Source organism: Archocentrus centrarchus, chromosome 21, assembly GCF_007364275.1.
Source record: "Archocentrus centrarchus isolate MPI-CPG fArcCen1 chromosome 21, fArcCen1, whole genome shotgun sequence".
Lineage (NCBI taxonomy): Eukaryota > Metazoa > Chordata > Actinopteri > Cichliformes > Cichlidae > Archocentrus > Archocentrus centrarchus.
Window position 1 is genome coordinate 1,375,001 of NC_044366.1, and position 15,457 is coordinate 1,390,457.

Below are 15,457 nucleotides of genomic sequence, written 5' to 3' on the forward strand. Positions count from 1 at the left end.
TCAAAAGAGTGCCCTTTTTCCTTCAGATGCAGATGTACTGCTGAATCTTGTCCTGTCGAGGTGGCTCTTCTATGTTGTGCCATTCGTTTGTGAAGAGGCTGTTTGGTTTCACCAATGTAGAGGTCCGAGCACTCTTCACTGCACTGAACAGCATACACTACATCGCTGATCTTGTGTTTGGCGGGTTTGTCCTTGGGATGAACCAGTTTTTGTCTTAGGGTGTGACTTGGTTTGAAGTATACTGAGATGTCATGCTTGGAGAAAATTCTTCTGAGTGTCTCTGACAAGCCTGACACATATGGGATGACAATGTTGTTCCTCTTGTCCTTCCTATTCTCTGTAGTTTGTGTTTGGCCTTCATTCCTGTGCATCTTAGCTGATTTGATGAAGGCCCAGTTGGGGTAACCGCATGTTTTGAGGGCTTTCTTAATGTGTGTGTGTTCCTTATGCTTCCCTTCTGCCTTAGAGGGAACACTTTCCGCACGGTGTTGTAGGGTCCTGATCACCCCAAGTTTGTGTTCCAGAGGGGGGTGGGAGCAAAGAGGAGATACTGGTCTGTGTGTGTGGGCTTCCGGTAAACTTCAATGCTGAGGCTTCCATCTTCCTCGATAAGCACCGCACAGTCCAGGAATGGTAACTTGTTATCTCTGGTGTCCTCCCTGGTAAAACGTATGTATTTATCCACTGAGTTATGTGATGAGTGAAGGCTTCTACTTCTTGGGTTTTGATTTTGACCCAGGTGTCATCTACATATCTGTACCAGTGGCTAGGTGCCTCCCTTTGAAAGAACCAAGAGCTTTACTTTCCACTTCCTCCATGTAAAGGTTGGCTACAATGGGACACTGGGGAGCCCATGGCACATCCATGCTTCTGTCTGTAGAATCCATCATTGTATTTAAAATATGTTGTGGTAAGGCAGAGATCTAAAAGTGCACAAATCTGATCTGGGGTGAAGCGGGTTCTGTTCAGTAAGGAATCGTCTTCCTGTAGTCGTCTTCTGCCGGTCTCCACTGCCTCAGTTGTGGGTATGCAAGTGAAAAGTGAAACCACATCAAAGGACACCATGGTTTCATCTGGATCCAGTACAAGATTCTGGACCTTGTTAGTAAAATCTGTAGAGTTTTCAATGTGGTGGGGTGTGATGCCAACAAGCGGTGATAAGATGGTGGCGAGGTGTTTGGAAATGTTGTAGGTGACCGAGTTTATACTGCTGATAATGGGTCGAAGTGGGACTCCTTCTTTGTGGATCTTTGGGAGTCCATAAATGCATGGAGTGGCTTCTCCAGGGTACAGGCGGTAGTAAGTGGGGCGGTCAATGGCGTTTTCCTTTTCAAGTTGTTGCAGGCAGCAAACAACTTTTTTCTTGTAGTTGCTTGTGGGATCACGTCTCAAGACCTCATACGTATTGTTGTCACTGAGGAGTGTAGTAATTTTGTTGTGGTAATCCGATGAATTCAGCACAACCGTGCACCTCCCCTTGTCGGCGGGCAGTATGGTGATGTTTTGATCCTTGCTTAGGGCTGTGATGGCCTTCTTCTCCTGAATGGTGAGGTTGGATGGAGGAAGTTTGTTGGATGTGCGTTTGATTGGATGTTTTACTAACTTGTCCCGCCCTGTCACAAAATTAAATCAGTTCTGATTGGATGTCGTCCCTGCCAAGCATTTTAGTCTCGTTTTCATTCGTTGACAAAATTGTTTTTATCATTTTAGGTAGTTTTTATTTAGTTATCGTCTCGTTTTTGTCATGAAAAAAAGGGTCGTTGACGAAAAATATGATGAAAATATTTCATCAATGAAATTAACACTGGATCAGTGTTAATATAATTATGAACTCATAAACTGCAGTTTGCCGTGGCTTAGTAAGTCTGTTATTGTGAACGACTTTATTTTCCACTAGCAGTGCTCTGTGTTATTAAACCATGTTTAAAGGACGTTGATATGAATATTAAATATATTTGAAAGTCAAATTTTAAATGAGTATACCTGCAGGAATGTCTTTAGCGAGACTCAGAGTCTCGTTGGAAGTCGGGTTGTAAACCCTGCAGCTCACTCTCCTCAAACCGTCGATGCTTCGTCCTCATGGATCTCAGGAGTCTGAACATCAGGTGGTTCCAGCTGATGGTCCGTGGAGATCCAGGACAGCTCCGGTTTAGGAAAGCCCCCCTTTGTTCTGCACACAGCCGTCATATCCTTTGTGTTGACCTTGATGTCGGGCACCTCAAAACTCACTGTGTCAGAGATATTTCACATTGATACATTTATAAGTTCAGCTAATTAGGAATCATTGCTGTACAAATTAACAATGAAATAAATCTCTCTGCATGACTCATTAGCAGAATGGATGAAATCACTACTTTTACCCATCATTCAACACCTCAGTGAGGAAACAAGTGCAGGACTTTAACAACTGTACCTGCCACATGAACTGTGGTTCTGCAGAGCGTCCTGCTCTCTGGTATGTAGGCAACTTCAACGCTGAGCTGATCGTCTTTCAGCATCAGTGGATTGATGAGGAGGGAGAAGTTTCCAGCAGGCAGCTGATCACGGAAGATTGCGGTCCTGTTTTTAAATGACAGACTTTGTTGTTGAAGTTCTTCTTTTCCTTTGGCAAAAACATGGAGAACAACACCAGAATCGCTTTGCCAGTATATAGAGGTTTGCTCAAGAGCGACCTTTTCTCTGAGGTCATGATGGCACTGAAGGACGAGCGGAGCTCCTCTGGTTCCATTTGTTTCCAACGAAACTGGTACAGAGAAAACCACCAATAGACCTGCAGGAGAGAAAACATCCAGCTGAAACCAAGCAGCAGATTCCTGATGTCACAGCTCGGAATCTGGTGACTGGAATTCTGTGCTGCCACTTTCTGAACTGAAGAACATGGTAACACGATTCAGACACCATCAGCCAATGAGTTGTTTTAGTGTAACTAACCAGCTGCTAAAATGGACAGGAATGTAACAGGAATGTCTTTACAAGTCAAGATGGCGGCACGCACAGACGCAGCGGCTCACGGCTCTTCCTTTCGGTGCTCTTTTTTGTACTTTTTGTATTTCATATTTGTTAGTTTTGGTGCATTTGTCTCTGCAAACAACTGCTACACACGCCAGGATCTTGTGGACATTGGCTACCGGCACAAGATATCAGTATCGAGTGATTTTCACTACACTCATAACATCCCAGACAACATAGCGAGACCACCGGGGGCTCCGTGGATTGTTATCGGGTCTGGAAGGCGCCGCCGACGGCGGAGGGAGAGGAGCAGAAGCGGGGCTGCAGGTCCGGCTCTATGTTGAAGCTGAAATGCCAACCACACAGGCCTCCTCTGCTGAGCCTGTATCTCTCCAACGCCAGGTCAATGGTAAATAAAACGGACAACCTAGAGTTAGAGCTGGCTGTAAATCGCTATGTTCGTGACTGCTGTGTAATGATTATCACCGAGACCTGGCTAAACCCCCACATTCCCGATGCTAGCGTGCAGCTAGCAGGCCGCACTCTGCTACGCGGAGATCGGACCAAGGACTCCGGTAAGAGCAGGGGAGGGGGTCTCTGTATTTACGTGCATGAGGACTGGTGTAACAACGGAACAATCATAGACAAACATTGTTCCCCAGACCTCGAGTACATGTCTGTACTGTACCCTTTTTTCTACCCAGAGAGCTAACAGTAGTGATCGTCACAGCTGTGTATATAGCTCCCGATGCTAACTTAGCATGGGCGCTCTCTCTCCTGCTGAACGCCATTAAGGAACAGCAGCGGGTCCACCCCGACGGTGTTCTTATTATCGCGGGAGACTTTAACAAGGCCAACTTAAAGACTGTACTCCCAAAATTCCACCAACATGTCAAATGTTCTACAAGAGGGGAGAACACTCTTGACCATGTTTACTCCAACATTAAGCACGCTTACAGAGCCAAACCCCGCCCCCACCTCGGCCAGTCCGACCATCTTTCCCTGCTGCTCACCCCAGCATACACCCCCCTCAGACGGAGAGCCAGGCCTACTGTAAAAACCATTACAACCTGGCCTGAAAACGCACTCTCCGACCTACAGGACTGCTTTGCATACACAGACTGGGACTTATTCGAACACGAGGACCTAGAAACATTCACAGGGACGGTACTGGACTACATTAAGTTCTGTATCGGAAATGTGACTGTCAGCAAGAACATCCAGGTTTTCCCTAACCAGAAACCCTGGATGAACAGCCAGGTCCGTTCACTCCTCAAAACCCGTGATGCTGCCTTCAGGTCAGGCGACAGAGCTCTGTACAGTGCTGCTCGAGCTGACCTGAAAAGAGGAATTAAAAAAGCCAAAACGGACTACAGGAGGAGAATAGAGTCCCATCTGTCCAGCAATAACACACGGGAGGTGTGGCAGGGCATTCAGAACATCACAAACTTCAGAGGCTGTGATGTGACTGCAGGAGACCTGAGTGTGGCACTAGCAGAGGAACTTAACTGTTTCTTTGCTCGCTTTGAGATGCCTCAGGACCACCCATCTGCTCCAGTCCTGCCCCCCCCCACCAGGCTGCACCCCACTCACTGTCCAGGAGCATGAGGTACGGCGCGTGCTCCTGGCAGTGAACCCCAGGAAGGCTACCGGACCAGACGGAGTACCTGGCAAGGTGATCAGAGCGTGTGCCCACCAGCTCACCCTGATTCTCACCAGGATTTTCAACCGCTCCCTGGCCCAAGCAGTCATCCCCCCCTGCCTAAAAACAGCCACAATCATCCCCGTGCCCAAAAGGTCATCTGTCACCAGCCTAAATGATTACCGCCCTGTGGCCCTCACACCGGTAATCATGAAGTGCTTTGAGAGGCTGGTTCTCCAGAACATCAAAGACCACCTACCCCCCACTTTCGACACCCATCAGTTTGCATATCGAGCAAACAGATCCACAGAGGACGCCATCGCTGTAGATCTCCACTCTGTGTTGAGCCACTTGGAGCAGCAGCAGAGCTACGCTCGCATGCTCTTTGTGGATTACAGCTCAGCGTTCAACACAATCATCCCGGACATTCTCACCATCAAACTGCACACCCTGGGCCTCCCCCCTCTCACATGTTCCTGGATCAAGGACTTCTTAACCAACCGGCCCCAGACTGTGAGACTTGGCCCCCATCTCTCCTCCACCCGCACACTGAGCACTGGCTCCCCACAGGGCTGTGTGCTGAGCCCCCTCCTGTACTGCCTCTACACCCATGACTGCAGTCCAGCCCACAATAACAACCTCATCGTCAAATTTGCTGACGACACCACAGTGGTCGGACTCATCTCGAAGGGAGATGAGGCAGCTTACAGAGAGGAGGTCCTGAAGTTGACAGCCTGGTGTTCAGAGAACAACCTGGTACTGAACACCATGAAAACCAAAGAGATCATCATCGACTTCAGGAAGCACAGGACTGACCCAGCTCCCCTCTACATCAACGGCGAGCATGTGGAGAGGGTCAACACCTTCAGGTTTCTCGGTGTCCTCATCTCTGCTGATCTCTCTTGGTCAGATAACATCACAGCTGTTATCAAGAAGGCTCAGCAGCGACTTCACTTCCTGAGGGTCCTCAGGAAGAACAACTTGGACTCAAACCTGCTGCTGACCTTCTACCGCTCATCCATTGAGAGCCTGCTGACGTACTGTATCACAGTATGGTACGGCAGCTGCACTGAGGCAGACAGGGTCAGGCTTCAGAGGGTAGTCAAGACAGCACAAAGAATCGTTGGCTGCCCTCTCCCCTCCCTGATGGACATCTACACCTCCCGCTGCATCAGCAGAGCCAGGAACATCATCAAGGACAGCTCACACCCTGGCTTTGACCTGTTTGACCTGCTGCCCTCTGGCAGGCGCTACAGGTGCATCAAAGCCAGAACAAACAGACTCAAGAACAGTTTCTTCGCCAGAGCAATCACCACCCTGAACTCACACACTCACCCACTGTAACTGTGCAATATTATATCATTCATACTGAACAATATCTAACATTCCTATATTGTGTAATATCCAGTATTCATTCACTAGTGCAATATTCATTTACCAAGTGCAATATTCATCATCTTCTATTATATGTATACACATATTTACTTTTCTTACAATGTACAGACGCACCAATGTATGTATATATTTTTATACATGCTATTTTTTGTATACTTTACACATTGTTTTTCTGTATATCTCTTGATTATATTGATCATACTAGATTATATATTCATAATATTTTATTTTAGAGAGTTTGATTTTCTGTTACATGGCACTGAACAGGAGTGGCCCTCCAATCTCATTGTACATCCTGTATAATGACAATAAAGGCATTCTATTCTATTCTATTCTATTTAACTGATAATGTGTTTCCCCTCTCCTAGTACGTATAAATAATGCTGAATTCACTGTACTGAGTACAGGAAGCTGGCAGGTAACTGCAGCTTTTAAGGTGGAATGTCTTCTTACTGTCTCTCAGTGCATGTGTTTGTGTCCTGAATCAATCAGCACACCTTAAATATTAAATTAATATCAGCAGTTCACTTCAAGCTTTAATTCAGTCAGATTATACAAAGTGTGAATTTTTTTTTCCTCACTCGGAGAAAAGTTCAAGCAAAACACCTGTAGAACATCTGCAGAACATCTGCATCCAACTCAGAACCAAACGCTAACCTAGCAGGCATGAACATGGAGTCCACACAGAAAGGCCCTCACCATCTATGACACCACCACACACACACACAAACACACACACACACACACCACACACACACACACACACACACACACGCGCGCACACACACACGCACACCACACACACACACACACACACACACACACACACGCACACACACACACACACCACTTCTAACCCAAATAAAGGGTCTTTAGTTAACACAAATGGATATTTAAAATGCTCTTAAAGTTTCAGATGAACCAAAATTAAAGTATGAAATAAGTCTTAACTCTACGTGCCTCTTCAGAGCACCTTTAAACATTATTCTAGCTGATCAGGTTCAATCCTTCTGTGGAGGAAACAGCAGGAAGCTGCTGCATGTTCCTCAACATCTTCAGTTTTTAGTCATGAAGTCAATCCTGACAGAGTTTACTGACCCAGACACCAAGTCTGTGCCTGTGGCTGTTATCTCTGTGGAGCCAAACCTGATTTCTAATTTCACTTTAGCATTTTTGCCTCCTGTAGTCTCAGGCATATCAACAAGAAAGGAACCAACTTCCTCTGCTCCCCAATCATCTACTACATGAGTGTTTTTCTTTCTGCGCGATAAAATTTTATGTTCATTGCTCTCTGATTTTTCTCTAGTGGGCACAAGATATAAGTTCTGCTTTCATTCCATCCCACATCTTCACCTTCCTCCACCAGTGTCCTGAAAATATCATGACAGAACTCCTCCCCATCAGCTGTAAATCTCTTTCCTTTCTTGTGTTTGGACTCATCAAACCTCTCTGAACCTGCAAACCCGTAAGTAAAGGCACTTTTCCTGGATGCCACCAACCCTGGGTTTCTTCCCAGCATCACTGCTCCCAGCATCACTGTGTTTTAGAGTTTAGGACAGTTTATCCACTTGAGCTGAATGAAGACACTGATGATGACTGCAGATATTGTAAAGTAAAGTAAGTAAGTAAAGTAAAATGTATTTATATAGCACCTTTCTAGATAAAATCACAACAATTAAAAGCAGAATGGCAGCGCCCGTGTCGGCAGCAGCTGCCTGAGCTCACGACAATAACAGCGATAAACAATTTTTAACTGGATCAGCAGAGAAAACAGGATGTATGATCAGCACAGGCTTCTGCAAGTAGACACTGAACCAAAATGGACTTTATAAAGTCAGACACCACAGATTTACTGGAAGCCCTTGGTCTACACGGGTTGAGGCCTGTTTTGAGCTGGCAACTGTAACCAGTGCTGCACGCTTCCAGACGAGACGGAGGCGGCGGTGTATGCAGAAACAGAAGTGGGGCGCTTGTGGCGAGGCTAACGCTAGGGCTAAAGCTAACCCTTGCAGAACGCCGCTCCCTTCAAATACCTGCTCACCTGAGAACAAACTGGATTACGTCAGGCTGGACATTGCATCAAAAAGAGAGGTGAGAGACTGCTGCGCTTTAGTCTTCCCTGACACTTGGCTGAACGACACAGTTTTGGAGGACGCTATTAACATTGCAGGACTAACGACACCAGGCTGATCGGAGAGCCGCTCTCAGTGGTAAGACACGAGGTGGGGGGTTTATGCATCTACAGCAATAATAGATGGTGCAAGGACACAAAAACAACCTTCTCACATTGTTTACCCGATATTGAGGTTCTGTCAGTTAAATGTCGCCTCTTCTACCTCCCATGGGAATTCTCAGTCATTTTCATCATTGCTGTTTACGTTCCTCCTGATGCAGATATAAAAATAGTGCAGTAAAACGCATCATAGTAAGGGGAAATGAGAAACCGTGGATGACTACGGAGGTGCGAGCCCTTCTGAGATCGAGAGACTCCGCCTTCAAATGTGAAGATACAACTGCCCTCAGGACAGCAAGAGCCAGGCTGAATAAAACAGTCAGACTGGCTAAAAGGAACTATGCTCACAAAATTCAGGATCACTTTCAGGACCACAGGAACAGCAGGAGACTGTGGCAGGGAATTAAATCTGTCACTGACTTCAAGACCACTTCCCATTCCTGTGAGGCAAACTTTGACTTCCAGAACCAACTCAATAACTATTCTGGACGGTTTGAGGCCCTTAACTACACGCCTGCGGTGAAGGCCACTCCACATCACGAGGAAAAGGTACTTTGTCTTGACCCAGCTGAAGTTCTCCGGACCCTAAGGGGGATCGATCCAAGAAAAGCTGCTGGTCCTGACCAGATCCCAGGCCGTGTCCTGAGGGAGTGTGCAGAACAACTGATGCATGTCCTGACAGACATATTCAACATCTCCCTGCGTCAAGCAGTTGTACCATCTTGCTACAAAACCTCAGCAATCATCCTGGTTCCTAAGAAACCCACAGTAACATCTCTGAATGACTATCGCCCATTAGCACTAACACCCATAATTATGAAGTGCTTTGAAAAGCTGGTTCAAAAGGTCACATCATCTCAGCCTTCCCCCTTCACTTGATCCATTTCAATTTGCATACCGCCCAAACCACTCAACTGAAGATCCATTATCCACTGCACTCCATCTGACCCTGAGACACCTGGAAAAGAAGAACGCATTTACTACAATCCCACAGCATCTGATTAACAAACTGGGCCACTCGGATGTCCACTCCCCTGCCAAACTGGATACTGCACTTTTAACAGACAGGCCCCAATTCATACGGGGAGGGTAATATCAGGTTGGACACACTAATGCTGAGCACAGGCTCCCCTCAGGGATGTGTTCTCAGTCCCCTGCTTTAACACTTGAGACCTACGACTGCTGTGCAAGTACAATATAAACCACAATACACACACACACACATGGGGCAGAGAAAAGTGGGCGGTGTCTCTCAGCCTACAACATACAACCTGTGGCTTAAATACATTTCCCATAAGGCTACATTCTAAAGGGCAAGGCTCTGCCTGTTATCCCGCAATAGTGAAGAATCTTTAAAAAAATTCCTGGATCCAGATCGTGATCCGGATCACTCCAAATTTAATCACTTCTTCCTCTTGTCATTTCCAACCACTCCACAAAATTTCAGCGAAATCCGTTCATAACTTTTGGAGTAATCCTGCTGACAGACAGACAAACAAACAAACGCGACCGAAACATAACCTCCTTGGCGGAGGTAGGATTACATTATTAAGTATGCGGACGACACAACAGTGGTGGGTCTCATCCCGGGAAGTGAGGAGAAGTACTAAAGAGAGGAGTAAAACTTTTTGTAGACTGTGCAGCAACAACAACAACTTGTTTCTGAATGTGGAAAAACCAAAGAACTGGCAATCGACTTCAGGAGGAGAACGGTATGTGCATACCCCACTCTACATCAAGAACACTGCTGTGGAGATTGTTCCACACATCAAATTCCTTGGGGTCCACGTGGCAGACTCTCTCACCTGGTCTCTGCACATCAACTCCACTGTCAAAAAGGCCCAAACAGGTGTGCACTTCCTGCGCAGGCTAAGGAGTGCACACCTTAGCCCAGGGCTCTTCAACTCCAGGCCTCGAGGGCCGGTGTCCTGCAGGTTTTAGATGTGTCCCTGATCCAACACACCTGAATCAAATGGCTGAATTACCTCCTCAGTATGCAGTCAGGTTCTCCAGAGTCCTGCTAATGACTTCTATATTTGACTCAGGTGTGTTGAAGCAGAGACACATCTAAAACCTGCAGGACACCGGACCTTGAGGCCTGGAGTTGAGGATCCCTGCCTTAGCCCATCGATCCTCACTGCCTTTTACAGGGGCACCATTGAGAGCGAGCTTACCAGTAGCATCTCTCTGTGGCATGAAAGCAGCTGTGCCTCAGACAGGAAGGCAGAAGATAGCACAGCCTGTCATGTAGAACAGTGAGGTTTCGTGACACCTTCTAGCCATTAGCCATCAGACTCTTGAACACTGCAAATAATATCAGACTATAAATTACTATTATATCTGCCTGTCTTCGATTGTACTGTACATCCTATTTCTCATACATTCCTGCACAAATTGCAAAAGTTGTACTTATATTTATACGGACATCCCTCTTTTTTGACCTGGTTTTATGATATTTTATTTTATTCTATTTTATCATATTTTATGGTTTATATTTTATGGTTTATCCAGCTGTTTTATGTTGCGACCTAACATGCATCGTAATTTCATTCTGCAGTGCATCACTGATGTTGTGTGGAATGGTAATAAAGATTATCTATTCACAAAACAGTGATACACAGTAAAACACACACAAACCAGGAGTTAATAGCAAGCCTGTATAAATGAGTCTTGAGCTGCTTCAGTAGAGTCCACAGATCTCAGGTGAGATGGTAGAGTATTCCACAGTTTAGGAGCTGCAACCTTGAATGCACAGTCTGATTTACTGAGACGATGTACAGCGAAGTACAGTAGTCCAAACGTGTGTGATGCCCGTCGGCTAAAACAAAGATGATCTACGTCGCTATGTTCAAAAAGTGATATTACACTTCCAGTAGTTATTACACCTACCGAGCAAGTAAAAGCATCTCATTTTCATGTAAAGGTTTCTGCTTTCCTGAACAAAATCTGGAATTCATGACCCAGGAACAGGAAGCTATTTGTGGCGCATGCGTAGGTTCACCACTAAACAATACCTTTAATGTCATTTTTACGAAATGGACTCTGTGTGTGTTATTATATAAATTATTTTATCTTCATTCTCACATTTTTATTTAAGGCTCCACATTTCACCCCAGAGAAAATGTAGAAGAAGAAGCAGCGTATCTCCTCCCTCACGGAGACTTTTTTAAACTGACCGTAGGCTCAAAGGCAGATCACCAAAAAATAATATAAGGCTCATTCCTGCTCTCAGCACTAACACAGTGTAATACATAATGTTCTACGTTTACGCTTCAGCAGGGGTGAAAGTATATATATATATATATTAGGGGTGGGACTCGATTAAATAAATTAATCGAATTAATTACAAGCTTTGTAATTAATTAATCGAAATTAATCGCATTTTAATCGCATTTCAATATTTGACATGAGAAATATTAATTTAAGTTTAGTTGATGAATGAATCAATATACATAAGCTTAACTTCTAAATTTAGTTTATTTTCCCACCAGTCTGCTACACAGACCAATGAAGGGTGGAAGTGCTCCTGTGATAAGCAAACTCCTGACATTAAAATTAAGCATCATAACTGGATAGTTTTATTCAACATAATGTCTCACTTGTTATAGTTGGAAATTAATCATTCTCTCAGCTTGTATTCCTTGATGTTGAAATGTGTTATGCTTGTTTAACAGCTTATTTGAAATTAAAGACTTAAAATTAAACCACAAAAAGGAGAAAAAGTTGGTTCTCCGTTAACAGCTGCTTTACACAGCTGTGCTTCGCACTCACGGTTGCTAGGCGACATGAGCTACGCAGAGGTGACGGCAGCTGATATGAAGGCTAGCCGCTCCCTTCCGGCCTTTGTGGTGTTCGTGGGCTGCGAAAGACGTGGGCCGGGTCCTTCGCAGGATTCGGCCCACTAATTTGGGACATTGTGCGTCGATATAATCTGTATGCCGGGAAACTCGCGCACTGAGAAACGTTCCACGGTGCAAAGTGCGATTAAAATGCGTTAAAATTTTAATTCGTTAATTTCCCCATAATTAATTAATCGAAATTAACGCGTTAAAGTCCCACCCCTAATATATATATATATATCTCTCTTTGCTTTTAATTGGATATTTCTATAGAGCAGACAGATATTAACCTTTTAACTGGCCACATCCTGTCTGTGGGACACATTAGTACCTTTTATATGGCAGGCTAGAGCGTCCCCACTTTGATTGACACCTCATTCAGCCAATTCATGTTAAGAAATGGGTTTTCAAGCATCAATAAGACCGAGGGTATCAGGTAGCTTTTTCAGGTGATTTTAGTATAGCCAGTTTACATGATTAACTGAATGAGGTGTCAATCAAATGGGAGGGTCTAGCCTGCCACATAAAATACACTACTGATGTCCAGTGGATGTGGCCAGTTAACAGGCTACAGGCAGGCCATCGATGAGAGCCTTGAGCTCCAAGGGGAGAGAAGCTAGAGACTTGAGGCTCCAGCATAGCACAACAGTTCAGAAACTATTTGAAATGAGAAAAGAAAAGATATTTATTAACTGATTAAGTCATGTTTAGTGTTGTGTGTGTGTGTGTGTGTGTGTGCAGAGTTTTACAGCTGAATGCTTAGGGAGAAAATCAATTCAAATTTACTTCTTATGAGAAAAAACCCAAAGTGGATCAGCCAAGCAATAATGAAAGCAGCAAGAAAATAATGAGAGGAAGGGAAAACCTCAGCTTACCTGAAGAGTGAGTCTCCCTTCTTGGAGTTTAAAATGAAATATTCTGTGATCTCTCCTGTGAAGAGTCCTGAATGTGTGTTCAGGTTCCTGAGGCTGAGGACGATGCAGCTCTGTGAGAATACCCACAGTCCTCCTCCTCCTTAACGAAGCTTGTCTGAAAAGCAGGTTGTGGTTTTTTGGGATGTGGACAGACTGTAAATGAAAACACAGATGACGCACGGTACAGATGACATCATCCGAAGACAAAAAATAGAAACCTATAGCACACAATAAACTGGACACACTCATTACTGCCAGCAAACACGGTCCAGATTACAGCCGCTTCCACGATGAGGTTGCTTAACAGCGAGCTGCCTGGAGTTTTGTTCAGATATTAGTGAAAGCTGTCCACAACGATTACCTGATGGGACCCAAACTGTGCTCGGGGTCAGGGTCACGTTTATCACTGTGCAGGCTTGGAGGCTCGAGCTGGAACCACAAACATGGTGATGCTCCTGAATGTATCTGGAAACAATTCTGCCAAAATGAGTCAAGTTCACCATGTTTCCATGGTAACAGCTTTCTGACAGCATGTTTTACTGAATCAGCGTGGCTTTGATTACAGTAATCCCTCACTACTTCGCGGTTTGCTTTTCGCGTTTCAGGTGGTTTCTTTCTAGATGATTTCGCCTGCTTATTAATATTATTATTAATAAGCAGCATACCCTTTCCCAGATGAAGCTGGGGTACTGAGAAAAGCAACAGCAGGTTATATAAGGTGGGATGTACATTTTCTTCCTTCCCAATAATCTAGAGGGTTCTCCAATCTTCCGTGTTTGGTTCACCCAGGTACAATGTGACAGGTTGTTACATTCATTAATATATGGTGCTCATACCTTATTAGGAGAGAGCAACTCAAAATGTTCCCACAGGAGAAAATCTCCTCATTCTTGCTGTTTCCATCACCAAAAAAATACAGCTTCAATAGACAAACAAGCACGCAATAGTCCCAAAAACCACAAATTTGTTTCCTAAATCAGTAATGTGGTACAGCCAGCTCACAAGGTTCGAATGTCGCCACATATGTCATCAACATGAGCCTCAACTAACATCTCCCTCGATTACTCGACAGAAGGACACATCACTAACTTTAGTACATTATTGAGTGTAGTGTTGCTCGTTTACTTGAAACATAACTTTACATCCACGTATCTTAGATTGGTGTCCCAAATGTGTGAGCAGTGGCTCTTTAGTCCGAACGGTCTGAACCAAACTGGTTCTTCTGTGGACCAGTTTGGTCTGTAGGCAAACTGGTGTTAGTCATGGGACTCCAGGTAAGCGGCTTTGATGTGCGTGGAGGACGAGTCTTTTCAAAGCACTTCATGACCACAGGCATCAAGTCTGTAGTCGCTGAGGCTTGAGAGACGGTTCTTTTGGCACTGGGATGATGGTGGTTGCCTTTAGACATGACAGAACCTGAGCCAGTGACAGGGAGGTGTTGAAGATCACAGTCAGGACCCCTGTTAGCTCGCCTGCACACACATGAAGCACTATGCCCAGGACTCCGTATGGTCTGGCAGCTTTCCGCCGAAGTATTGCCCTTCAATGCACACCTCACCTGGTGTTCCCGCAGGGTGAAAGTGGGATGACTGGTGGTTTGGTGGGACACCTCTGGAGTGGTAGGTCTGGGTTACCTCTAAACGGGTGAAGAATTAATTAAGTTCTTCTGTTAGCTGTGTTTCGATAGCCCGAGATCGGTCCGCCAGGGCCTCCGCCCTCGGCCACCACCCGACACCACTGCACCCGACCCCTACGACACCTCCTGCGGGTGGTGGGCCTACAGGTGGGCTCCAACTTTCGGGGATCACACTCCTCAGCCTCCCTGGTAAGGTCTATGCCAGGGTGCTGGAAAGGAGGGTCCGTCCGTTAGTTGAACCTCAGATCCAGGAGGAACAATGTGGTTTTTCGTCCTGGTCGCGGAACGCTGGACCAGCTCTTTATCCTCTCAAGGATATTCGAGTGTGCGTGGGAGTTTGCCCAACCAGTCTACATGTGCTTTGTGGACTTGGGGAAGGCATTCGACCGTGTCCCTCGGGTGTCCTTTGGGAGGTCCTGCGGGAGTATGGGTGTCTGGCCCATTGTTGCGGGCATTCAGTCTTTGTACAACCGCAGTGAGAGCTTGGTTCGTATAGCCAGTAATAAGTCGGATTCGTTTCCTGTGGGTGTTGGACTCCATCAGGGCTGCCCTTTGTCACCGATTCTGTTCATAATTTTTCTGGACAGAATTTCTAGGCGTAGCCAGGTGGCGGAAGGCTTCCTCCTTCATGGCCTCAGAGTCTCAGCTCTGCTCTTTGCAGAGGATGCGGTCTTGTTGGCTTCATCAGGGGGTGGCCTCCAGCTCACAGTGGAACGGTTCGCAGCCGAGTGTGAAGCGGCCGGCATGAGAATCAGCGCCTCCAAGTCTGAGGCCATGGTCCTCAAGTGGAGTGCCCTCTCCGGCTCAGGAACGAGTTCTTGCCCCAAGTGGAAGAGTTCAAGTATCTTG

At 45.7% G+C, this 15,457-nt stretch overlaps 1 pseudogene; it reads right to left on the reverse strand.

Annotated features, from left to right (window-relative positions):
• Positions 1-12,961, reverse strand: part of LOC115800602 (V-set domain-containing T-cell activation inhibitor 1-like) — a 16,819-nt pseudogene extending 3,858 nt beyond the window's left edge.
• Between the last annotated feature and the right edge of the window lie 2,496 nt (positions 12,962-15,457).